The sequence below is a fragment of the Taudactylus pleione genome, unplaced genomic scaffold, assembly GCF_031769625.1.
Source record: "Taudactylus pleione unplaced genomic scaffold, aTauple2 ptg000225l, whole genome shotgun sequence".
Taxonomy (NCBI): Eukaryota; Metazoa; Chordata; class Amphibia; order Anura; family Myobatrachidae; genus Taudactylus; species Taudactylus pleione.
In genome coordinates, this window is record NW_028284627.1 from 8,925,856 (window position 1) to 8,953,270 (window position 27,415).

General features: G+C 41.7%; 1 protein-coding gene across 1 annotated transcript in view; it reads left to right on the forward strand.

Annotated features, from left to right (window-relative positions):
- Window positions 1-23,685: 23,685 nt before the first annotated feature.
- The window catches only part of LOC148517244 (carbohydrate sulfotransferase 1-like), a 71,469-nt gene continuing 67,739 nt past the window's right edge, over window positions 23,686-27,415 (forward strand). The window contains exon 1 of the mRNA XM_088478999.1: window positions 23,686-23,885. The gene's annotated coding sequence lies outside the window, so the exon portion shown is untranslated. The remainder of the gene's footprint in view (window positions 23,886-27,415) is intronic.

Genomic DNA, 27,415 nt, shown 5'->3' on the forward strand with positions numbered 1-27,415 from the left:
ACTTATCTCTCTCCACCGGCATCTTTCCCTCATCGTTCAAACATGCTCTTGTCACATCCATTCTTAAAAAAAACAACCTCGACCCGTCCTCACCTGCCAATTACGGCCCCATTTCTCTTTTCCCTTTAGCCTCCAAACTAATTGAGCGGCTTGTCTACAGCCGCATCACAAGCTATCTCTTTGGCAACTCCATCCTTGATCCTCTCCAATCTGGCTTTTGCCAACGTCACTCCACTGAAACTGCCCTGGCCAAAGTCACCAATGACCTGCTTGCAGCCAAATCCAGGGGCCACTTCTCTCTGCTCATCCTTCTGGACCTCTCTGCAGCCTTTGACACCATGGATCATACTCTCCAGACCTTTGGCATCTCTAACGCCGTCCATGCCTGGTTCACTTCTTACCTCACCAACCGCTCCTTTTCTGTTTCTGCCTCTGGCCCCACCTCCCCCCCTTCCCGTTGGTGTCCCACAGGGTTCTGGCCTGGGCCCACTGCTCTTCTCCCTGCACACTTCTAAACTAGGAGAACTCATCAGCTCCTTTGGCCTCCAATATCACCTCTATGCCGATGACACACAACTATACCTCTCCTCTCTGAACTCTCCCCTTCTGTCCTCTCTCAGGTAACCAGTTGCCTCTCCGCCATCTCTTCCTGGATGTCCGAGCACTCTCTGAAGCTCAACATGGACAAAACTGAACTCATCATCTTTCCCCCTAATAGAGTCTCCACTCCAACCAATCTCGCTATCACTGTTGACAACACAATCATCTCCCCTGTCCCCCAACTTCACTGCTTGGGTGTCGCCCTTGACTCCACCCTCTCCTTCACACCCCACATTCAATTCCTGGCTCAATCCTGTCGGCTCCAGCTACGCAACATTGCTTGTATTAGGCCTTTCCTCCCCCAGAATGCTACCAAACTGATTATTCATTCACTAATCATTTCTCCGCTTGACTACTGAAACCTTCTCCTTAAAAAATTAAAGCTCAAAATTGAAATGTTCCTACAGCTTAGTTGGAGTCCACCTATGGTAAATTCAGTTGTTTGTACATGATTTTGAAAGGCATACACCGTCTATATAAGGTCCCACACTTGTCAGTGCATGTCAGAGCACAAACCAAGCATGAAGTCCAAGGAATTGTCTGTAGACCTCCGAGGCATGATTGTCTCGAGGCAGAAATCTGGGGAAGGGTACAGAAAAATATCTGCTGCTTTGAAGGTGACAATGAGTACGGTGGCCTCCATCATCCATAAATGAAAGAAGTTCGGAACCACCAGGACTCTTCTTAGAGTTGGCCGGCCGTCTAAACTGAGCGTTTCGGGGGAGAAGGGCCCTAGTCAGGTAGTTGACCATGAACCCGATGGTGACTCTGTCAGAGCTACAGAATTCCTCTGTGGAGAGAGGAGAACCTTCCAGATGGACAACCATTACTGCAGCAATCCACCAATCAGGCCTGTATGGTAGAGTGGCCAGACGGAAGCCACTCCTTAGTAAAAAGCACATGGCAGCCTGCCTGGAGTTTGTCAAAATGCACCTGAAGGACTCTCAGACCATGATGAGACAAAGATTGAACTCTCTGGCGTCAATGCCAGGCGTTATGTTTGGAGGAAACCAGGCACCGCTCATCACCAGGCCAATACCATCCCTACAGTGAAGCATGGTGGTGACAGCATCATGCTGTGGGGATGTTTTTCATTGGCAAGAACTGGGAGACTAGTCAGGATAGAGGGAAAGATGAATGCAGCAATGTACATTGACATCCTGGATGAAAACCTCCTCCAGAGCGCTCTTGACCTCAGACTGGGGCGAAGGTTCATCTTTCCGCAGGACAATGACCCTAAGCACACAGCCAAGATATCAAAAGAGTGGCTTCTGGACAACTCTGTGAATGTCCTTGAGTGGCTCAGCCAGAGCCCAGACTTGAATCTGATTAAACATCTCTGGAGAGATCTGAAAATGGCTGTGCACCGACGCTTCCCATCCAACCTGATGGAGCTTGAGAGGTGCTGCAAAGAGGAACAGGCGAAACTGCCCAAAGATAGGTGTGCCAAACTTGTGGCATCATATTCAAAAAGACTTGAGGCTGTAATTGCTGCCAGAGGTGCATCAACAAAGTATTGAGCAAAGGTTGTGAATACTTATGTACGTGTGATTTCTTATTTTTTTTTTTATTAAATTTGCAAAAATCTCCCAAAAACTTTTTACACGTTGTCATTATGGGGTATTGTGTGTAGAATTTTGAGGACAAAAATGTATTTATTCCATTTTGGATTAAGGCGGTAACATAACAAAATGTTGAACAAGTGAAGCGTTGTGAATACTTTCTGGATGCAATGTATATACTGTCTATACCTTGGTGCTTTTATGTTTATCCTATCAAGTCTTTATTATGGAGTCTCTTTGCCATCAGTGGTTGTGATAATCGTCATTAAGTATTGCTGCATATCGCAGCGATATATAATGATATATCGCTGCATTTTAATAGTCTTCTACTCCTCTTGGAGCCCTGGCGAAACCCCAACCCCTAAACAGAGATTTTGTCATCCACCCTGTCAGTTACATTAGCTTTGAATGCGCAGTTATTTGACCCAGAGGGGATCTGGTGAAGCCTCTTCGACTTTCTGAGGTAGAGGCCTATGAGGATTAGAATAGCTGTCAGGGATGCAAAATAGTTTATCACTGTAGAAATCTCAAATGCCTCCAAATTGAGGGAAGCCAAATTTCCAGAGAAAGCGCCAGAGATTTGACTTATTCCCACCCCATAAATAGACCCCTATATATGCTGCTCTATTTTATTTTAGCTTCTGTCTGTGATTGGTATATATATATATATATATATATATATATATACATGGTGATGCTGCATATGAAAGGCTGCTGTGGAGCTGGTGTTCTTGAAAATGGACTGAGAGTGGTCAGAAACGTACATGCTGACATAAAAGCCTATGTGGTGGTGGTGGTGTATACAGTGGTATGAATACCGTAAACCTGCTATTTTTCATGACTTATTGAGAAATTTTTAAAGGTGAAAATTATTAAAGTGATTATATTTTACGTGGATTGGTGAATGCCCTGCATTTGAAATGGACAAATGCAGCTCAATTTTGAGCTTCATGTAAAGGCAGTGAATACTTATGTACATGTGATTTCTTAGTGTTTTTTTTATTTTTAATTAAATTTGCAAAAATCTCAAAAAAACTTTTTACACGTTGTCATTATGGTGTACTGTGTATAGAATTTTGAGGACAAAAATTAATTTATTCCATTTTGGAATAAGGCTGTAACATAACAAAATGTGGAAAAAGTGAAGCGTTGTGAATACTTTCCGGATGCACTGTAGAGTTAGATATAAACATTCACATTTGGTAAGCTTGCCCTGCATTAACCATTTTCCTGGCGTGGGTGCATCATATGCGACCATGCCAGGCTTGACTTTCCCTGAAGTGGTTGCATCTGTGACCAGTCAGAAATGCCCACTGGGCGGCTGCTGGAAGATAATCTTCCAGCTGCCACCAATCTCGGAGGGACATCCCAGCCCCTCTGCATCCTTGTATCCTTCCACAGTGTCTGCAATGCAGCGATCACTACTGATCAGGCAGTTCAGCAGCACCCCTTACCCGGCGGCTGTAGAAAGGAACAGGTGCCTTCAAATTGTGCAGCCCTCAGCCCCCCAGTGTATACCCGACTGCAAAGAGGAGCAGACACCGGGGAAATGCAAAGTAGCGATACTTCAATGTTCCAATTATCGATGTTACAAAATATAGGCAGTCAGTGTTTTTGTTTAGAAATCGATATTAACGTTATGTGTTTAAAAAATAATTATTTTTATTTTGTTATTTTTAGAAAATCGTGTTGGATAAGTTTTAATGGGATGTTCTTGACCTATATCAATCATAAAAAAATTAAAATTTCTGAGTGGTTTTTGAAGTAATTCACAGACAGTAGTTAGATCACAAAAGTATCTTATTATAAAATGGATATATTTTTAAAATCAGGGAAAGCTAACAGTGCATTTCCCTAAGCTAATTGAACTCTTTCCTCATTTTGTTAATTCCCTGTGAGTGTGCGGGATACAGTGAATTATAGGTATTACATTCCCTTAGTCTATAATGCCCTGAAGCAAGAAAGCAATAACAGCTGATATTTCACACCATAGTGGGCTCTTGCTACTGGGAATTAACATTTAAGCAATACACATTTATTTATAAAACAGAAAATAATAATACACAGTATTCTTCATCTAGACACAAAAAGCAATTGAACTCGGTCTGTTTTGCAGCAAACCTTGTTAGATTCTAAACCAGTTTGAGATAATTGTGATCATTTTCCTTACATTTTTTCACTTGTGCCATATAGCTGTCAATTTTTAATTAATGATTGGATGCCGGTGTTGCTAAACTTTCTTTAAATTCATATTTAATTGGTTAATACCGTATGTTGGCTTTGTAATGGCAATATTCCTAGGGCAGAATTAACTCATCTGTTATTACTGGTTGTAAATTAAATGTTTTTCTTGCTTTTCCCATTAGAACCTAGAAAGGCCAGGTGTTGCCTAGGGTGCGAGCCATTTATTATGTGTTGTGCCCAATAAAACAGACTTATTTGAGTTTTTTTTAGTTTATTTATTACTCCTAATATGTGATAATCCATATTAACCAGTTTGATATTATATTGATATTGTATTTTAACTGTCGCCATTACAGAGAGTTGTAGAGGGTTGTAGTGGGTAGAAAAAGTAAAGTTGCACTTACAATTAGTTTTCCCAATGCTATCTCTATCATCTACACTGTAGTATATATGAAAAGAAGGCATCTTTATTCTGTGTGTCTGTGAGGGTGAGACACTACTAGCAAGTAATCAATCAGCAATACAGGCTGCTCTGGTTTGTTGAAGTGAGCTGCACTTACAATGGTTTTTCACAAGAGTATTTTCTATAATCTACTTTGCAGTATTTATTGTGCATTAGAGGCAGAGACCTTATAGTGATTGCAAGCTTAGCTGACAAAAAAACATGTATTAGGTCTGAGTGAACTGCACCCCAAAGAGAAAATGTTTTCTTAGTGTGAAAAAAAACCCTCAAGTCTTTTAATTCATTTTAGATATATAAAGGGAAGACTGTGTTTTGAGGGGCAGCATATACAACAGTACTTACTGGGTGTTGCAGCCCCTTCAGCTGCACCCTAAAATAATAAAAGTGGGAAAAATGTTTATGTGGTTTAAAAATGTTTTATCAAATGTTTTCATCAAATGTTTTAATTTATATATTTAAAGGGAAGACTGTGTGTTTTTGAGACAGTGTATACAGTATTACTGTACTCACTGGGTCAGCTGAGTGGCAGCGTATATATTTCTATATTTACTGGGTGTGGTTTAAAAAAAAAATCTAAATTTTTTTATAATTCAATGTAGATATTTAAATGGAAGACTGTGTATTTTTGAGAAGAAGCATATATTACAGTACTTACTGAATGTTATGGCCCTGTCAGCTAGACCCCAAAATAATAAAAGTGGAAAACAAACTTTTTTTTCTGTTTTAAAAATAAATCTCAACTCTATTATAATTCAATTTAGATATTTCAATGGAAGATTGTGTATTTTTGAGAGGCAGCATTTATTACTGTAGTATTACTAGTACAAAGCAAAATTCTGACCGCATGAAGACAAGGTTACAAGTCTCCAAACGATTATCACTACTATGCTTCCGTACAATGAATGCCAATAGTGGTGACAGTATGAATACATGTAAACTATTATGGAGCAGAAAGAAGTCAGCAGATCATGTCAGCCAAACCGAATTTATGGGAAAAACTAATAGGTGCCCTCTGGTAATGAGACTTTCTTTTATATTCCCACTAATTGACTATGACGAGCACAAGTTGTCCGAGTTGCTCAGCTTTTTCTCCTTCAGTAGATGTTGAAGTACCAGCTCCAACTTCTAAACTCTTTTTTGGATGTCACAGCAGCAACATAGGTCTCATTCTGAACAGACACTTGTTGTCGCAGGTGTTGATGTTCTTTATGTATCACCAGCTTCTCATCCAGGTGTATAGGCCCATTTCCTACAGTTTCTTTACAGACATATACAGAGTATGCAACACCAATTACAGCCTGAGCTGTGATAAACACATCAGCCCTCACTAATAGTATGTAATGTTTGTTTAGCTTCTGGCAAACATTGCACAGTTTGCATTTGAAAACTCACATTTAGAAGCTTGGTTTAACTTTTTTTCCATGTTTCCTATATACGTTTCATTATAGTAGTAGTAATAATTTAATGCTTTAACTTCCACTAAATAGTTCTCCACTTCTAATTACCTGTACTGGCCTTGGGCCTGTGATTTGCTGGTTGGAGTAGTTTGTTAATAACCTATTAATTAATCATCAATTTGTACTTTCTATAATTATCCATTAATATTGACCTGAGGCCTGTGATTTGCTATTTGGAGGAGTATTTTGGTAATATATTATATTTTTTTCTACTAGGCTTTAACTTTTGCTTTATGATAAATTAAAACATTCTATAGGTTTGTATAGTTTATTAAACTGTTATCCTGTCTGCCTTGGCTGTGCCACTATGTTTCATAGATGAGCTATATTCTTTTAAACTGCCATGTGTCTGTACCACTGCTCTGTTGCTTAGTTTAGCCAGCCAGTTTGCTGCAGCCTTTGACCAATATTGTAAAAACAAATTTGTGTGGTGGTTAAACTTGACTGGAAATGACTGAAAATGAATGGCATTGATGTTAATTAACTGTTAACAAAAACAGGTCCAAATTACATGTATTTAGCTATTTTTATCAATTTTTAAAGAAATCTAGATCCAAAACCAAAACACTTAAGGGTGGTTTTGCCGAAAATTAAAACACATTAATGATTTAGAACCAAAACACGGGGTCTGCACACATCTGTAGTTTGTTTTCAGAATTTGGTCACATTACAGATAAAGCATGACACAAGAAACATCCGTGAAAAGAGTGCTATTATAGGTCTCATTGATTCTAGGGGTTGGGTACGAAAGCCACCGGTTCAAATCTCAACAGTGCAAGCCTGAAGGTGGAGAATCCCGACAGCTGTGGTAAGTAACCTAACCCTCTCCCTACCCTAACCCACCCTTAGTGGTGCCTAACCCTAACCTCCCTGGGAGGTGCCTAACCCTAACCTCCCCATGGCGGAGCCTAACCCCAACTCCCCCTTCTTGCACCCTAACCCTCCCGGGGGGTGCCTAACCCTAACCTCTCTCCCGGTGGTGCCTACCCCCCCCCGGTGGTGCCTAACCCTAACCCCCTCCTCCCCGCAGTCTATCCCTAACCCTCCTCGGGGGTTGCCTAACCCTAATTTTCTCCCGGGGGTCCCTAAGCCTAACCCCCCTTTCCCCGGGATAACCGTGCATACTTACCCGGATCCATCATTCAGGATTCCAGCAGTCGAGATACTGACGCCAGTCCCCTTTGGGATAGCAGCATCAGTTTACACTGCATGATGCTCAGAGTGGTTTTCCTATTTCGCTTTCCACTCGGATTGCTGCTTGTGTAAATTCCGACAAAACGCTTATCTGAATGAGCCCTAAGGGCTCCAGGGCAGATGTATTAATTACCACTAACCAGCACTAGGGGTTAAGATGTATCAAACCTTGGAGAGAGATAAAGCGGAGAGAGATAAAGGGCCCCATTTATAAGCGAATGAAAATACCAGCGGCAATTTTCGTTTAGTATCACTGTGATACAAACGAAAATGCCCCTAGTATATATTAATACTTACCCCTCCAGCGAGGTCCAGCGAAGTCCAGCAAAGTCCTCGGCGAGGTCCTCCGCTGGGCTGCTGGCAGCCTAATACTGCCAGCAACGAGGCTCCAGTGTTATGCGCATGCGCGACAGTCCGTCTGCGCATGTGCATGACACGGGGACTCGGAAGTGCCTGGAAGGCATTGCTGAAATCGGAAAGGCACTGCTGGGTCTCCATTGCCGGCAATGGGGAATGCATCACTCTAGCCATCTAAAAGATGGCGAGAGCGATGCTTAACAAACAGCGGTAATCTTAAATTACCCGTTTATGAAATGCAGAAAGGTGGCATACTCCCTTTAGCGAGCGCTAAAGGGGTTATGTTTCATTAGTAAATGGAGCCCAAGGTACCAACCAATCAGCTCTTAACTGTCATTTTTCAAGGCTTAGTACAGCTACCTCTCCAAATTACACAAGTATAGCTGATTAAACAAAGGGAGATATCACATCCTTGTAATTTCCTACAGACGAGAAGTTTTTATTTTTCACATGCAGTATATTTATTACATAGGTGCTATTTCCTGGAATAAAGAGTGTCATGCTTCACAACAAGGTGTAACCAACTATAGAGACGAAAGTCCGGTTTAGTGCAACCTGCCTGCAGTTGCAAATTCAAAGTAGGGGCACGTGTCCCCTTAGCCGTTTTTCCATGGATGGGTGGGCTGGCAGGGGTAGAGTTTAAGTGGGCTGCAATCTCAGCACTGTGTTAAGTCTGAGGCCTCCTCAGCCCCATTCTTGTTTTTCCCCACCCTGTTGCTACTTGCCCTTCTTCCTTTCTGCTGGCTCCTCCTCACAGCCACAGTGGGACCTGTGCAACAGCACCAAATACGAGAAATCGGACCAGCAACAGGTGAGTGCGGATAGAACCTTGTTTGCGTATGGAAGCTATATTATTATTTTTATTTATGGCATCTCTCCTGCCTTTTTCTTTTTTGACCCACCACTGACTATACCCTTTTTTTGCCTTACAGATGCATGTTGTTTCCTGGCTGGGAGGCCAGAAGATTTGAACTGTCCCAAAGGAATTGATGCCCACCCTCTCTTACCTCCAATTGAATACAATGGAAAGACAGCATTCCAACACATACTAAAATTTTCCCTGAGATTTTTTAGAAACATAAGGCCAAAAGCTGGGAACCCTGCATACAGCATCCACTAGTTTACAGCTGCTTCCACCACACTGTTATTAATAAACTTTATGGACATGTTAAGGCATGAGGCATTGATGTCAGCCTAGTTGTTCAAAGCTGACCACATATAGATGTGTCCTTCTCATACATCTTTGCTCTAGGCGTACCAAATAGCCCATCTTGACGAGCCGAGGTCCTTGTGTCTTAGCTGCAGCAAACGCCCTTTTATCAAAAGTTGCATCTTATTTGCACCACTAAAAACTGCAAGGAGCAACAAACCTACATTGCTAGAGTACACTGACCACTGGGCCTTGCGGTATATGTACATCTGTGTGTGACTGTCACAAATCTGTGTAAAAAAGGTTCTCATATGAGTGTCTGCGGCAATCCCCCCCATCACGTCACGTTATGCTAAATCTGTGACTTTGTACATAGGTGCCAATTCCATCTCAGTTGTGCCAAGCGACTTGCTAGATGTATGAGGACACATCTGTATGCTGCGATCCTGCCACTTGGCAGTGGTGAACGAGGGTGTGTGGGTGAGTGTATATTTAATAAAAGAAATGTTGATAATTTTATTTTACAGATGCATTGCAGAGCATAGCAGCCCCAATATGCTACGGCATGCTGACACTTGTGGTTCTCCAAATCCAAGCATGCCCTGGTAGCCATTTAAATTGGGCTAGCTGGGTTCTATAGCACAACAATAAATAATAATATTATTATTATATCTTTATCCAATATTTAATAATCCCACAAAAGTCGCACCAAGGGTGTGGGAAACAGCCTAGGATTCTTCCTAGTGGAGGGCCACATTGTTTGTGCATTCATCATTCCCCTAGTGATTCCAACCCTGTGCTGTCTGGCTTAGAGCTGGTTGGCACTATGGCGGGAGGACCCCACACTGTGTGTTATCCCTCCTATACTTCCACCAGGCTGGTATAGCCTAGGGGGAGATGTATCAAGTACCAATCAATAACCTAACTGTCATTTTTCAAACACAGCCTGTAAAACAACAGTTAGGTGCTGATTGGTTGGCTAGTTATGAATTTGAAAATAATTTTATGGGGACCATTCCTTTATAGCACAATAAAGGAGAGCTGCTCTTTCTATAACTTTAGTCTACCCAGGACTTAGAACAATAAGATAAAGAAGTAAATGTCTAGTAAGAGCGCCACCTTATAAGGTGGTATACAGTCAAGAATAGGTGAAAGTGTGATATGGTCTATATAGTGTCTAATGTACATACATAGACTCTGTATGGTTCAAATATACATATTTAATGAACACATAACTTATAGACAAAATTCATATGACACATAAAACTACAGAAAACATATATAAGATTTCATGGTAAAACTTCATATAAAATGCAGCTCGATAATAAAATGTTAGGTGGCTGTTTTACCAGACGGCCCACTCCCCACCCACAAACGGCAGCAGATTGTCAATCACTGCGCCTTGGCAGTTTCCCAAATATTGGGAATCTGCGTTCAGCATTCCACTAGCGTGCACTGCTGACTGAGGGGCTAGATCGAATCTACTGGAAGATTGGGTGCATTATGTCCCTTTGAAAAATGAGGGGGGCGCCAATGCTCTTTCTGGCACAGGGCACCAAAAAGTCAAGTTACGGCTCTATTGTCAGAATGTGTTCTTGAAAAATTGTGTTATTTTTTTTTTTTTGCTTTATCAAGTTTTAGAATTATACTACTGTATTCTATAATGAATGATCTCATTAACGACTGTATCACCAGCTCTTCCAGTGTGTTTTAATATACACTGCTTAACGATAAATATATATATTTTTTATACTTTTTATTAAGAAATTCGTAGCATGGTACATCGACCAAAACATACAGAATTCACATATACAAAGTAAATATACACGGCAAATAATAGGTCAAATACAAAGTAAGCTTATGAGTGATCCAATTTATAAGTATAACAGAGAGTGAGGGAAGTTCCCTCATGTACAATGGTGTGACCAGAGGTGTCTTAAGAGAAGAGGGGGCCCGTTTGCATTCCCCGTCCGAGGCCTCCTCCTCCCTCCACGCCGACCGGCCTCGTCACCACAGTAGTAAACTCTGGGCACTAGTCTGTGCCCAGAGTCTACTGCGCATGCGCAGGTCACCTGGAAAATGGCTCGTCTGCCATTTTTCCAGCGATTTCCCTAGTGCGCATGCACAAAACGCTGGGAAAATTGCCGCGGTGGCCATTTTTCAGGTGTTTTGTTCAGCACTGCAGCCTGACACGGGACTTCGGAGGGGTACGTATTAAAACATATGGGTGTGGTGCGGACCCCGCGTACCGCACACCCTGCACCCATTATAAATACACCCCTGGGTGTGACAAACCATTAAGAAACATAGAGAAAGACAGAAAAGGAGGAAAAAAGAAAGAGGAATGTAAAGACCGGTGGGGTGGGACCTCAAGCAGGAAGCTACCTGAAGGGGAGATTAATGTATACTATTACCTAATGAACAGGGATGGGAGCATTTGATAGGCTAACCAGGGGCTCCAGACTTAATTAACAATTCGCCCAAATCGTTTGATAATATTGGTCATGTATTCCATCTTATAGAGATACCAAATTCGAGAGAGAACAGACTGCAAAGATGGAGGGGTAGATGCCTTCTAATCAGCTGCAATTTGGCAAGTCGTGGCAGAGACAATATGGTGCATTAACTTATTTTGGTGTCTGGACAGCGTTGGGAGCCCCAGGGGAAGAAGAAAATGTTGAAGGTCAATGACTGATATATTTTATATAGCCTGGTTTCCAAGGGGAAGCAATCATTGCCACTTATTATTATTATTATTATTATTATTATTATTGTTATTGTTATTATTATTGTTGCTGTTATTATTATTATTATGATTATTATTATAACAAAATATTACAAGAAGAATAAGGGCTCTATTTCTTAACATTATTTTTACTAAAATAAAGTGAAAAGGGGTGTTTTCACACCCTTTTCACATTATTTTAGTTTCACCTGTAGTTATTACAGGGCAATTGGAGTAGAATTAGTAAAATTCTACTCCAACCCCTAGGTATCACTTATTTTTAGTAAAGCAGATCGCATTTCCCATAATTGTAATGGGAAATGTGATCCGACAAGAGTTACTAAATATAAATTGTAAAAAAATACCGGGGGAAGCCCTGTGATAATAACGCCACCTGGAGGTGGCGTTATCCAGGGTCTCCCCCGGTTACCGGGCTCCCACTCTGCTCTAACGGGGAGAGCAGAGGTGGGAGCCGGTACCAGTAATCAGCTATGTGGTCTAAACAGACCGCAAGCTGATTGCTGTAGAAAAAAGAAAAAAAAAATTGAAATTTTTTTTTTTACTTACCTGAATCCAGGGACCGGTGATTGGGCCTCCGGTGATGGCTCCTCTCCAGTCAACTGGTCTCCCATAGTGCACTGCGGCCCGGTCATCAGGTGATCGGGCCCCAGTGCAGTATGGGAGATCACCTGATCGGGAAGCCCGGAGAAGATCACCGGAGGCCAGGAGGATGCAGGTAAGTGTAATGAAGGGAGGGGGGGAGTCGCAGGGGGCCGCGATCACGGGGGGCGGGGCTTAGCATCGGTGGGGGTAGCAGCGACGGTGGGTCGGCGAATGCACGGGCTCTTAGTCGCTGTATTTTTCCGAAAATACCGCGACTAGAGTGCTGATGGGATCCGCAGGGACAGAGCTTTATCGCAAGCTCTGTCCCTGCAAGGGATTTATAGTAAATCCCTGTGATATTGCCAGAATTCGCAATGCGAATTCACTCGGTAATATCACACTACAATCCGCATTCAATATGCAGATTGTAGTAAATAGAGCCCTTAGAGAGAACTAGACAAAAAATATCTTTTACATGTTTTCCCAATCAGAAAAATTCTGATTGGGAGGTATTGGGCCTGATTCAGAGGTGCACGTAATGTCAATGCTGCAGGCACATGCGTCCAATTGCACTGCATTTACTCCCAATGTTTGCCGCTGGGAGACGCAGAACAAATTTGGAGAGAGGCAATTAACAGGGAGTAGCTAGCCAGATGAAGATGTATAGCGGGCGTGTCATGTTCAGATGGAGAAATTGCACCTCTATAGGGCTGTTGCAATCTCTAATGGTGCAGCCAATGGTGCGACCAATTGTGCGCCTTAATATGCAAACTGGTGGATTAGCTCCGCAGCTGGGGGCTGTTTCAGTAGGAAGCCCTTCGGCCATGGTATTTGGATAAAGGTGCAGTTGTGCGGTATAAAAAGACGCAGTCATGGCTGCAACTGCATCCACCTCTGGAGCAGATCCATTATATATCAGAATGGAAATGTGTGATTAGCTGTCCATTCCTTCTCTATCCTACTCACCTGGAGGTCACCATAACTCTCATCATGCACTTTCTCACCTGGACTACTGTACCTCCACCTGTCTGGTCTTCCTTTAATCCACCTTTCCCCACTTCATAAAATCCTTACCTCATTTATCTCTCACACAGATTTATATTGGCCTCACACCTATGCCAACTGCTTTGCTGGCTTCCCAGCCACCCTTTGGAATACAGTTTAAACTCCTCACTATCACATATAAAGCACCCAACTACTCCACTGACTACTAGCAGAATTTGACTAACGTGCACTGCTCAGTGCAGTAAGTGTGCAGCAGGTGAGTATATGGAGGTGAGTCCACACAGCAGATTTGCTTAACCAGGGAGACGGTTTATGAGCCAAGTACAAACAGATAGCATATGACACAAGTTTAATTAGTAGGTACAGGCTGCATAGATATTGCCAGTTGCAGCCTGGAGCATATGGAGTACCCGTCTCCCTCCAGTGAGTTTGATTCTGTCTGCCCACTTGATGTGTATAGGTTCATTGAGTGCTGATTTACTTCCTACTTCTTCTCCACTTTCACGTGATTTATCACTACTTGTTTTTAATAGCAATAGTGATTTGCTGTACCCTACCTTTTACTTCATACTACATTCCTCCAGACTCCATTCTGTCATTAGTGATATCATTATGGTCATTTTTATCCCATGTACTGACATATCATTACGTCATCCCATGTACTGACGTATCATTACGTCATCCCATGTACTGACGTATCATTACGTCATCCCATGTACTGACGTATCATTACGTCATCCCATGTACTGACGTATCATTACGTCATCCCATGTAGTGACGTATCATTCCGTCATCCCATGTACTGACGTATCATTCCGTCATCCCATGTAGTGACGTATCATTACGTCATCCCATGTTGTGACGTATCATTACGTCATCCCATGTAGTGACGTATCATTACGTCATCCCATGTAGTGACGTATCATTACGTCATCCCATGTAGTGACGTATCATTACGTCATCCCATGTAGTGACGTATCATTACGTCATCCCATGTAGTGACGTATCATTATGTCATCCCATGTACTTACGTATCATTACGTCATCCCATGTAGTGACGTATCATTACATCATCCCATGTATAATTACGTCATCCCATGTAGTGACGTATCATTACATCATCCCATGTAGTTACGTATCATTACGTCATCCCATGTAGTGACGTACCATTACGTCATCCCATGTACTGACGTATCATTACGTCATCCCATGTATCATTACGTCATCCCATGTAGTGACGTATCATTACGTCATCCCATGTAGTGACGTATCATTCCGTCATCCCATGTAGTGACGTATCATTCCGTCATCCCATGTAGTCACGTATCATTCCGTCATCCCATGTAGTGACGTATCATTACGTCATCCCATGTAGTCACGTATCATTCCGTCATCCCATGTACTGACGTATCATTACGTCATCCCATGTAGTGACGTATCATTACGTCATCCCATGTTGTGACGTATCATTACATCATCCCATGTAGTGACATATCATTACGTCATCCCATGTAGTGACGTATCATTCCGTCATCCCATGTAGTGACGTATCATTCCGTCATCCCATGTAGTGACGTATCATTCCGTCATCCCATGTAGTGACGTATCATTCCGTCATCCCATGTAGTGACGTATCATTACGTCATCCCATGTACTGACGTATCATTACGTCATCCCATGTATCATTACGTCATCCCATGTAGTGACGTATCATTACGTCATCCCATGTACTGACGTATCATTACGTCATCCCATGTAGTGACGTATCATTATGTCATCCCATGTAGTGAAGTATCATTCCGTCATCCCATGTAGTGACGTATCATTCCGTCATCCCATGTAGTGACGTATCATTCCGTCATCCCATGTAGTGACGTATCATTCCGTCATCCCATGTACTGACGTATCATTCCGTCATCCCATGTAGTGACATATCATTACGTCATCCCATGTTGTGACGTATCATTACGTCATCCCATGTAGTGACGTATCATTACGTCATCCCATGTAGTGACGTATCATTACGTCATCCCATGTAGTGACGTATCATTACGTCATCCCATGTAGTGACGTATCATTCCGTCATCCCATGTAGTGACGTATCATTCCGTCATCCCATGTAGTGACGTATCATTACGTCATCCCATGTAGTGACGTATCATTACGTCATCCCATGTAGTGACGTATCATTACATAATCCCATGTAGTGACGTATCATTACGTCATCCCATGTATCATTACATCATCCCATGTAGTGACGTATCAGTACATCATCCCATGTAGTGACGTATCATTACGTCATCCCATGTAGTGACGTATCATTACGTCATCCCATGTACTGACATATCATTACGTCATCCCATGTATCATTACGTCATCCCATGTAGTGACGTATCATTACGTCATCCCATGTACTGACGTATCATTACGTCATCCCATGTAGTGAAGTATCATTACGTCATCCCATGTAGTGAAGTATCATTACGTCATCCCATGTACTGACGTATCATTACGTCATCCCATGTACTGACGTATCATTACGTCATTGCATGTACTGATCATTATGTTGTTTAATCTCTGTACAGGTCTGCGGACACCTGGCTGCACCATATAAATAAAAGCTAATAATGAATTAAACACCTATAAACAGGTGAATCTACACTTCTGATTAACTCTGCTTAACCCACAGTGCCATTGATGTGCCTTCACTGATTATTTTTTTCCTACATGAGAGTGCCCTGTTACAGGCAAGTTACACCTCTTTAGCCACAAGTGGAGACCTGACTGAAACAGATCCACACTAGCACAAACTCAGAGCCGGTGCAAGTGCAGTGTGAAAACACACAAGATATGCTCCATAAACAGGTGCATGTTCAATGCCGGATCATGACCATTGAGTCTGTTTTGCAAACTTACATCGTACCATTTGCTAGATCTAGCACCCACCTTTCCTGCAATCTCTCAGGGACACGATATACGCAGTGCTTTATCCACACGTAGACCCCACTGAAAGGGTAGAAACCTATTGGCACTGGGTTGGGACTGACTAGCCCAAACAGCTTTTCACCATGCTGAAACCAACCCAGCTGCAGTACACATGACATGGCAGGGCGTACAGATTTCACTAGAGGACTGCAAACTCCAAATAAATGATTCTAGCTAAAGATTATACTTAGGAAATGGGTTATATTGTCAAAATAGATCCAAGAATACACTTTGTGGCATATGCTCCAAAAATAATTTGACCTGCCTTGCGTATAATATGTACATTGTATTTGTCAGGCAATGGAGAGAAGCTGTGAAAGAAAAATATAAAAATAATTTTATTTAGTAGAAAAATTTACTTATTTATTTTAGAAGAAACCAAGGTTGTTCTTTATGTCATACAGTACTTAGCTGGGCTCACTGTTTTTGTCAAATCACAGGTCACAGTAACTTAAAATAGCCCAAAGTGTTACAAGTTCATTTTAGTTGCCAGAGTGGTGATTCATTAGACTTTGTGGTGTTTAAATTGTGCACCTTATTGATTTTGAATTCTCTCAATTAGCTCCTCTGTTCAAGTAAGTGCGGCTATATGATGCACCTTCGGTCGCTCAGGGCTCACTGATATTTTGTTAACAGCCCAGTAGGGAATCGTACAAAAATCTGTCTGTGTTTGAGCCACGAAGGGGGAAAGTTGAGGTGTCACTGCGACGGCAACTCGCCCCCTCAAAGCTAATTGAATGGATCCCTAAAAGTCACAAATTAAACTTTTTATTAGTAATTTATAACTAAAAATATGGTACATTTAATTACAAATGATAAAAAAAAGATACATTTTATTAACTTTCCGAAAGGCTTTATATGATCAACGTAATTACAGTATGAGACTTTTGCAAACAAGCTACTTATCTATTTGATCTTTTTAATAATAGTAACAAGCGAAAAATGTATAGATGCTGATCCAAATACAACACCCTACTGCAGGAGTATTCAACATGGGCAAGGGAAGCCAGTGCCACCCCATTTTTTGGGATTCGGGATTGAAATAAATCAAATTTATTCTGTTGGTTTTCTAAGGAGATAATGAGAGACTAGTACAAATAAAAGTGTGAAATCTTGCTTTTAATAATATTTTGAAAGTACTAAAGGCAAACTTAAAAAGTAATTTATTTAACTAATTAGCTGGAATGTCCAGGATATCTGACTATGAATATCTGTCAACATTGCAAATTCGTATTTATTGTGCACATCCTTGTAATACGAGCGGAGTAAACGGAGCCTGTCACTAGTTTCATCTTCCAGACATGAGCGCACTTTGGTGCAAGAATTTTTCTTATAAAGTCATAAGCCTTTCTGAAGATACAAGCTACGTTTTCCATTGCTTTCAAACAACTGTCTCAGTTTTGACGGCTTTTGTCAGATCCTTCTCCTTATCAATCTGATTCTGCTGGAATGAAGGTTGTATCAATAAATCTTTCATTGCCACTTCCAGTTGCTCTTGTACGGGGTTTATTTATCAAGCAGTGAAAAACTTAGTGAAGCGGACCAGTGGAGATGTTGCCTATGGCAACCAATCAGCTCCTACCTATTATTTTATAGACTGTACTTACGGTAATAAAAGTTACTTCAAACCTGATTGGTTGCCATGGGCAATTTCTCCACTGGTCCACTTCACTAAGTTTTTCACTGCTTGATACATAAAGCCAGTAGGCTCAGTTCACATTGTCCATCTTCCAATTGGTCATTCATTTAACTGTATTCAGTAACTTGTTTACACAAGCCAGCACCAACTCCGGGCTTAGGCAGATGCAAAGAATTCAGATGCATCAACAATGCTACCTCAGTTCTTCTGACCTCAACTGTAAATGTGGTGTCACTTGATGTGGCCTTTGGATTGTTTCAATATTGCAAAATACCTGCAAAATCATTGATGTCTCAACGACACAGAGCTTATACAACGAGTTTCACTGGCTGCAATGCTGACATAATTTTCTACACATTCTCAAAGTCAGCATCTGTTAAGTGAATTTGAGACTTGACATCTATCATAGCTAGAGATGAGTGGTTCGAATTTTAGAGAATCTGAACTTGCCTTAACTTACGCCATCCGAGTCCACCAGAGCCAGGCCATGGGTGTTACCGCCAGACTCAGATTCCAGATCGAGGCAAAACATTATACTCTTGGTGTCGGATTCTAGCGGGTTTTGGATTTATATGTATATATATATATATGTATATATTTATTTATCTATATTACTTCCGGCACTCCCTGTATTTGAAAAAAGTTCTGACAGACACCAGCTGTATCATCAATGTTTCAGATGTATTATCACATTTATCGTTAGGATTATATATATATATATATATATATATATATATCGTGGAAGTGATTCTGTGCCATTTCACTCTGTTCTCAGGCACGCTGCTGTGTGCTGCGTTGAACTGCTGGTTCAAGTGGCTCTGTTGTGTCTAGAGACTCCGGACTTCATACAATTGGCTGTGCTGTGTCCAGACGTCAAACAAGTGGCTGCACTGTGTCCAGACTTCAGACAAGTGGCTGTGCTGATTCCATACAAGTGACGGTGCTTTGTCCAGACTCCATACAAGTGGCTGTGCTGTGTCCAGACGTCAGACAAGTGGCTGTGCTGTGTCCATACAACTGGCTGTGCTGTGTCCAGACGTCAGACAAGTGGCTGTGCTGTGTCCATACAAGTGGCCGCACTGTGCGCCTGATTCAGAGTTGGGAATAGAGAGAGAGATAGTAGTTAACTGTGTACCTGGACAAACCATATTGCAATACAAGGGGTGTAAATAATTTTTTTTTTTTGCTTTTTGCATGTAGGGTAAATACTGGCTGCTTTTACATGTAGCCCACAAATACTGCACAGCTTTATTATTACTCTACAATTTAGATGTCAGTTTGGACACCTCCCTCCCAAATCTAAATCTCTCTGCACATTTAAATCTGCCCACCTGCAGTGCAGCATGGTGTCACCAAGATGATCAGTTGAGAGAGATATCTCTCTCTATTCCCAACTCTGAATTAGGCCCCGTGTCCAGACTTCAGACTAGTGGCTGTGCTGATTCCATACAAGTGACGGTGCTGTATCCAGACTCCATACAAGTGGCTGTGCTGTATCCAGACTCCATAAAAGTGGCTGTGCTGTGTCCAGATTCCGTACAAGCGGCTGTGCTGTGTCCAGACTCCGTACAAGCGGCTGTGCTGTGTCCAGACTCCATACAAGTGGCTGTGCTGTATCCAGACTCCAGAGAAGTGGCTGCGCTGTATCCAGACTCCATACAAGTGGCTGTGCTATATCCAAACTCCATACAAGTGGCTGTGCTGTATCCAGACTCCATACAAGTGGCTGTGCTATGTCCAGACTCCATACAAGTGGCTTTGCTGTGTCCATACAAGAGGCTGTGCTGTGTACAGACATCAGACAAGTGGCTTTGCTGTATCCATACAACTGGCTGTGCTGTTTCCAGACATCAGACAAGTGGCTGTTCTGTATCCATACAAGTGGCTGCACTGTGTCCAGACTTCAGACAAGTGGCTTTGCTGTGTCCATACAAGTGGCTGCACTGTGTCCAGACTCCAGACAAGTGGCTTTGCTGTGTCCATACAAGTGGCTGTGTTGTGCCCAGACGTCAGACAAGTGGCTGTGCTGTGTCCATACAAGTGGCTGTGCTGTATCCAGACTAATGATTGGAGGTAGCCCTAACTCCAATTTGTTAAAGCTAGGTGACTCCTCCCTTATCCAGGATTCCTCAAAAGAATCCTTCAGTGCTAGACCTGCAGCTGCTGCTGTTGGGGATGGATCTTCATCCCAGAAGAGGACCAAGAAGCAGTGGTGTCCCTCCCCACGGTGTCACCTGGGGCGGGGAGGGATGCTGTCTTCGCGGTGCAGCTGTGCGCCCCTGAAAAGGGTGTGTGACCATGAGTGCATGGGGATGGGGCATGGTCACAGGGGCGTGGCCCCGCAGGCCGAACACCCGTGTCTATTACTCGGGGGGGTGCAGGAGGTCCCTGTGCGCAGTGCTGGATAGCTCCCTCAGTTACAGTAGCCGAGTGCTGCACTTAATGCTACAGTGCAGCACCCATCTCCTGTCAGTGAGGGGGAGTCCGCACCTTCAGCGGTTGACACCCAGGTTCGGACCACACACCCCGCACCCCCTTTGTGGCGCCACTGCCATGAAGACTATTTCAAAAAAATTCAAAAACTGACTGTGAAAGAATCCTTTGCAAGGGAAAGCAATTATGACAGCTCTCACCCAGTCGCCACGCGGATCACTCATGCCATTACGGCTATGCTAGTATTACATCTGCGTCCAATATCCGGCATTAATGCAGTGGATTTTACACAGTTAATTGAGGTCCTGTGTCCCCGCACCAAATTGCATCTCGGTTTTATTTTACCCGAAAAGCCATTCCTCGGCTGTACCAGGATGTTAAAAAAAAACTAAATACTAGCCTACAGAATGCCAATGTACACCTAACCACAGATATGTGGACAAGCGATAGTGGGCAAACTAAAGATTACATGACTGTGACAGCCCACTGGGTGGGTGATTTGCCTTCAGCAGCAGCAGTATCTAACAAACAATGCCAGCTCATTCAGAGGCAGGCTACTCTGTGCATCACTGGCATCACTAAGGGGTATACCGCTGACAACCTCTTAGAAAAACTAAGATATGTCATAGCAAAATGGCTTTGCTCACATAATCAACTTGGTGGTACAGGGTTTATTTTTTAAAACATGGCAGGGGCGTGCAGGAGATGCTGTCTGTGGCCCGAAATACTTTGGGACATTAACAGTTGAATTTGCCCTGCCAACAACTGAAGCAAGAGGTGGTAACCAGGTGGAATTCCACCCTTTCTATGCTTCAGCGGATGGATGAACAGCAAATAGCCATCTACAGCTATACAACAAGCCATGACATTGAGAGAAGAGGGGGAGTGTTCCTTAGTCTTGCGCAGTGGAGAATGCTTTCCATCTTGTGCAAGGTGCTCAAACCCTTCGAAGTAGCCACCAGTGAAATGAGTTCGGACACTGCTAGCTTGAGTCAGGTGATTCCCCTAATTAGGCCCAGTGTCCACTGCTCCCTCCAAGGAGAGACGTGGTCTCACTGGAGTTTGTGAGCTGCAACATTGGGAGTGTTCATCTGCAAATAAGTGAACATTTGCTGCACCATGCAAGGTGCCTGACCTGAGCTATACAGCGTATAAACCCGGGAGAGGTAAATCTTTATATCCTTGCATCGCTCACAGGGCCTGATTCAGCTTTGGAAATAGAGTGAGAAAGAGCACATAACTGTGAACCAGGACAAACCATGTTGCAGTGCAAGGGGTGCAAATACATACATTTTATTTTGCATGTAGGGTAAATACTGGCTGCTTTTGCTTGTAGCCCTCAAATATTGTACAGCTTTATTTTTACACAGCAATTTAGATGTCAGTTTGGACACACTCCTCCCAAATCTAAATCTCTCTGCACATTTTACATCTGCCCCACCTGCAGTGCAGCATGGTGTCACCAAGATGATCAGTTACGTACTGTTTCTCACTCTATTCCCAAAGCTGAAAAGACTTTCTACATCTCCTATGACAGTATCGCGGTTTGTCAGATATAGAAAAGTCCTTTAACTTAGCCCTTTAAAAACTTCTATTATCATTTTATCAGATTTTTTCTACATCAGTCCAGTATAAACAGTTTTGCCTTCATTGCTTTAGAAACTATCTAAATGGGAAACAGTCGGGAAGCCGGCGGACGCAATGCCGACCGCCGGCTTCCTGACTTCTAAATCCCGGCAAGGGTTAAATGACAGGCGTCGAAATCTCGACGCCTGTCATTTTACCTATGCCGGGAGACCGGCGCTCGGCATCCCGATCGAAGGGATGCCGGGCACGGACAGCCGCGGGGGTGGGGAGGGTTAGGTTTAGGGCTCCCAGGGGGGACTTAGGGTTAGGCACCCCCCCCGGGTTGTTAGGGTCAGGCTAGGGGAAGGGGGGGTTAGGGTTAGGCACCTCCGGGGGGAGGTTAGGGTTAGGCACCCCCCCAGGTTTAGGCGGCGGGGAATGGGGGGTTAGGTTTAGGCACTTAGAGGGGGGGTTAGGGTTAGGCACTTTGGGGTTAGGGTTAGGCACCCCTAAGGGAGGGTTAGGTTTAGAATAGGTTAGTTTATACTTACCTTCCGACGTTTGGGATTTTCACCTTTGTCGGCTGCCGGGATGCGACCGGCGGTAAATCATACCGAATCCTATCTAAATGTACTGACTGGCACACCCACAAATGGTTGGCTGACTTTTTTCATGGTTTAAATGTGCAAAATAAACACCTTTTTTATAAATATAACCTGTATCCTATGTATAATAGTTTTGTAAATACAATCTCTGATAGAATATACTGTAGCTAGCGCCCACCTCTGGGGCTGTGTTTGTGCAGTCTTTGGTCAAAAGCTCAGTAGGGAAATGGCCGGGAACATTTTCCTGGTGACCTGCACATGCGCAGTAGACTCTGGGACAGACTAGTGCTCAGTCTACTGCTGCGCTCAATATGCTGCCGGCTATCGGGTAAAGAGGAGGGGGTCCCAGACGTAGACTACACATGGGCTCCCTCCTCTCCTAATACACCCCTGATTCCACAGATCACCTCCTGCAGTAGATCACCTTTCCATTCGTCACATGTATACAATTAAAAACAATAACCATAGTGCAGTACTACACACGCAATTTATTAACCCAATGTGGTCAAAACGCAGCATAAAATCCTCAAACTGCAGGAGCGGCAGCCTACCAGAACTCTTGTTAATGAGACAAAAATAAGATGGGAAGGAATATGCAGAGAATAATTCCTTATATATGCATATTTTAATGACAAGTTCATGAACAAAAAAAAAAACTAAGTTAAAATAAAATTCCTCTTTATCCACCTCCTCTTACATTGTGCATTTCAGATATTTTATTCCAAGTAACAGTAATAGCACCAAAAAAAATGTCATGTTGATGTCAGACAAAGCAGAGTTAATAATGAAATACATAACAAATGCAATATAATTATTTCACTTACACAATGCCTGATTAAAAAAAAAATCCCATTTCTTTCACTCCCTACCCTATGTCATTGTACTTCACTGTAAGACGCCCACCTCATATTGTTTATTAATGTATAATCTCCTATCATTAGCGAGCACATAACGCTACATAGTGCATTATTTAAACCAAATATCTCATGTGACAGTTGATTATAATCTCTGAAGCCACTGACAGAATTCCTTATTACACATCATACAAAGCACCATCCACTTCAGTATCCGCCTCCCTTGCACAGATCTGACACTGCCTGTTTCCCAGGCTGAGGGATGCTGATCATTTGCAGGAGTGGAGCTTATATCAGTGATCAGTCTGGTGACTGGTCTCTCCGCCTAGTTTTTTTTCCCCCTGTATTAGATCAAGTGTGACAATCTGTGATTGGCTGGCAGTCAGAGATTCCTGGAACAGAACACTATTTAAATAACAGTACTTTCACTGCGAAGAGGATGCTGTTCTCTCACTAAGGGACTCTGAGACTGATCTTCGGGATTTCCAACTGCTGGTTATAAGGTGAGCAGTACATCTTACCCATATCAAAGCGACACGACACTGTGACTTCCGTCATAGTAAAACAGAGAGTATCATATGTAGCCTAATTGTAAAGCGCAACGGAATATGCTGCACTATATAAATAATGTTAATAAGAAACTAATACAGGATATGCAAAACTGCCAACTTACGTAAAAAAAAAACCAATTGCATTATTTTATGCTGTGACTTGGATGATATTGATTCTGTTTGAAAACATTGTAACATTAGGCACGTCACTGACGTAAGAGTTTTATTATCATAACCTGTGATTTGCCGGATAACTTAATTCTGAAGTGTGCTGTTTATTATGCATTTTATACATGTAAATTGCTAGTAGCCCAACTGATTTTCGTTGCTTTGCTGTTTATAATATTGTTGTTGTTATGTTGTTGATTTAAGTATTGGAATCTGGATTAATTAAAAAAAACAAGCAAACAAAAAAAACAGCACAAAGAACATGATTTTTTTTTAACCAAGACAATGATTGCCTATTATGTGTTCACTTTATTTGCAGAGTGCTGCACTCTATCTGTTATACAGAAAAAAAAACATTATATAGACATATACTAAATTATCTCACACCTGTCCTTGTTTTCTTCTATATTTGTAGACCAATGTGTCAATTCATTATTATTGCTGAAAATAATATATATTTTGTACAGTTTCTTTCATAAGCAGTAACATATTAATAAGTACTGATGTGTAGCTGTACGGAATATGAAAGCATTTAAATGCCACGGGTTTACAGGCTGACAGACCTCACCAGTTCTGTAGGACCAGATAAGAAGTGTTTTGCATACATCACAGAAGTTTTTGGTCAGCAGAGACCTTTAAATTTCCTGCAGGCAAATTAATATGTTCAGTTAAAGATTATGGGGCCTATGTATCAAGCTGATTTTTACATCACATTATGCAAAAACCTGCAGTTTGTGCATAACTTTATGTATTGTTGCTATGTACTAATGGCATAGAAGCCTCTGGCAAAGAACTAATTAGCACTTCAGATCGCAGTCCACTATATTGTCAATGGGGACTATGATCTGATCCCTATGTACTAAACTCCATAAAGCCAAGCTTTTCAGAGTTTAGCCCCAGTAGTTTACACCATCTTCAGATGGTGTAAACTACTGTAAGCCTATGGAGGCTCCAGGTGCAGGAGAGAGATCTTGCATATTTGCAGTGTCAGCTTCCCCCAGAGAAGACTTTCACTTTTGTGAAAGACTTCTACAATTTGCCAGGGATATAACTCGCAGGGACAACGGTTACCGTAATATCCCTGTGAGTTCCCTTTGGTACATACTGTAGCGGGATATTTTCATTAAAAATGAAAATATTCCCGGCGAGATGGATACATAATAATCGCCGCAGTACCGCGATTATTAGCACAGGTTGAGTCTCCCATATCCATAATGCTTCTGACCAGGGGTAATTTGGATAACGGAATATTCCGTATTTTGGAATATTTGCATATCATAATGAGATATCTTGGGAATAGGACCCAAATATACACACAGAATGCATGTATGTGTTATATACACCTTATACACACAGCCTGCAGGTCATTTTTATACAATATTTTTAATAATTTTGTGCTCAAGCAAAGTTTGTGTACAGAAATGAAATTCATTTATGTTTCATATACACCTTATACACACAGCCTGAAGGTAATTTTATGCAATATATTTAATCATTTGTGCCTTAGACAAAGTTTGTGTACATTGAACCATCAAAAATCAAAGGTTTCATTAACTCAGTCATGCCAAAATTATTCCGTATTTCGGAATATTCTGTATTTCGGAATATTTGGATATGGGAGACTCAACTTGTACAAAGACCCTTGTCTCTAGAAAATTAGATATTCTGTGCTTATGATAGTTATAAAATAAAGCAGCATTCAATTAAAGATGTTCGCTATTCAATATGTTATAGAAACCTTGTATTATTTAAAAAATGTAAGAGAATTAAAAGAAACATCAGTGTATTTGCAATTACTGTTTTATTGTTACTTAAGTCATATTAGATTGTAGTATTCAATACTTACTGTATAATGTACAGGTTTATGTGCATCATTAACAGCAGGTGTCCGTATTGTAAGAATTTATGTATAGGCTCTGATTGCAATGGTGTTATTTCCGCAATGAAAATATATTGTCATTAGACAGTTATAGATTTCAGTTGACAATCACTGATTGACGTAGAACCCCCACTTTACGAGTTGGGCAAATAGTAGATGCAGTTTACACTTCTTTTTATTAAGTTTACATCCTGCTAACATACAGTATATCTTATGGTGCATACACACGGTCAGATTTGTCAGATGAACGATCTGAACGATTTGATGAATGATTTGACCAACGATTTGAACGATTTGAACTATGAACGATTTTTGACGGCATTAAAATGAATGAGATCGTCCAAATCTGACTGCAAACACATCAGATGTCAGATATCGTTATCTGACCATCGGGAATGCGCATCGTTCATCGTCCAGACATGTCAGATATATCAGATTTTCCTTCAGATATGAACGATTTCTTTAAAACCTTATCGTTCAGATTTGAAGAAAAATCTGACCGTATGTATGCTCCATTAGTTGCTAGTTTCTAGCACACATCTATTCTTTCCTATAACCAGTTTTGAAAACAGTGAAGTTTAGATATTATGCAGACACACTGCCCCCTCTGTGGAGTTTTAGACTTGCAACATATATTTGCCATGACTTTTTAAATATTCAGTAGTTTAGAAATAGTAAAATAAGTAGAAGGGTTTTTTGAATACACAAAGGTTATTTATTATTGAAGCTCAACTGTGCTGTCATTACAACAACCAATCAGCCATTGACTTTGGTGGATGTTGTGCAATGGAAGTGAAGGGCTGATTCGTAGTTTCAGGTTTTTGGTATTTTTGTACATGAGGCTTGCTGGAGACCCTGACAATCTATTCACCGTAGGCAGCTGCCTCGTTCACAAAATGAGTTTAACTTAGTTGGATTATGGTATTCCATACAAGTCCAGCTTAGACTGAATATTTCGCTCAGTATATGCATTTTTCATGGGCACGCAATTCACAGGAAACATTTCCCTCCAACTTTGCAACAGGCTTATAATATATAAAACCCCATTGAAATGAATTCACCACTCCCCTTTGTGCAATCATAAAACCTTTCTCTGCAAAAACGAGGAACTTTGTATGTAAAGCAGACTGACAAGGTGCAATATTAAGTGGCCCTTTGAGCCCAGATTTATCAATGAGTGATATTATTGTTATCATCACTTGCATAATATTTTATAGCTATAAGGAAGAGTGTAGCTGCAGTCTATTCGACAAACATAATATTCATATTTTTATGACTTGTAAGCTGTTTCTCCAATTAGGCTTATACATTTACCTTAACAGCGACTCAATCACAGTAAGTGTTGTGTTCTTGGTGTGCCTCAAAGGAAGTAATTGGCACACTATGCACCTCATGGCTGAGTGATGTCACTGGGCCCGAGCCATGTATTGCTCCA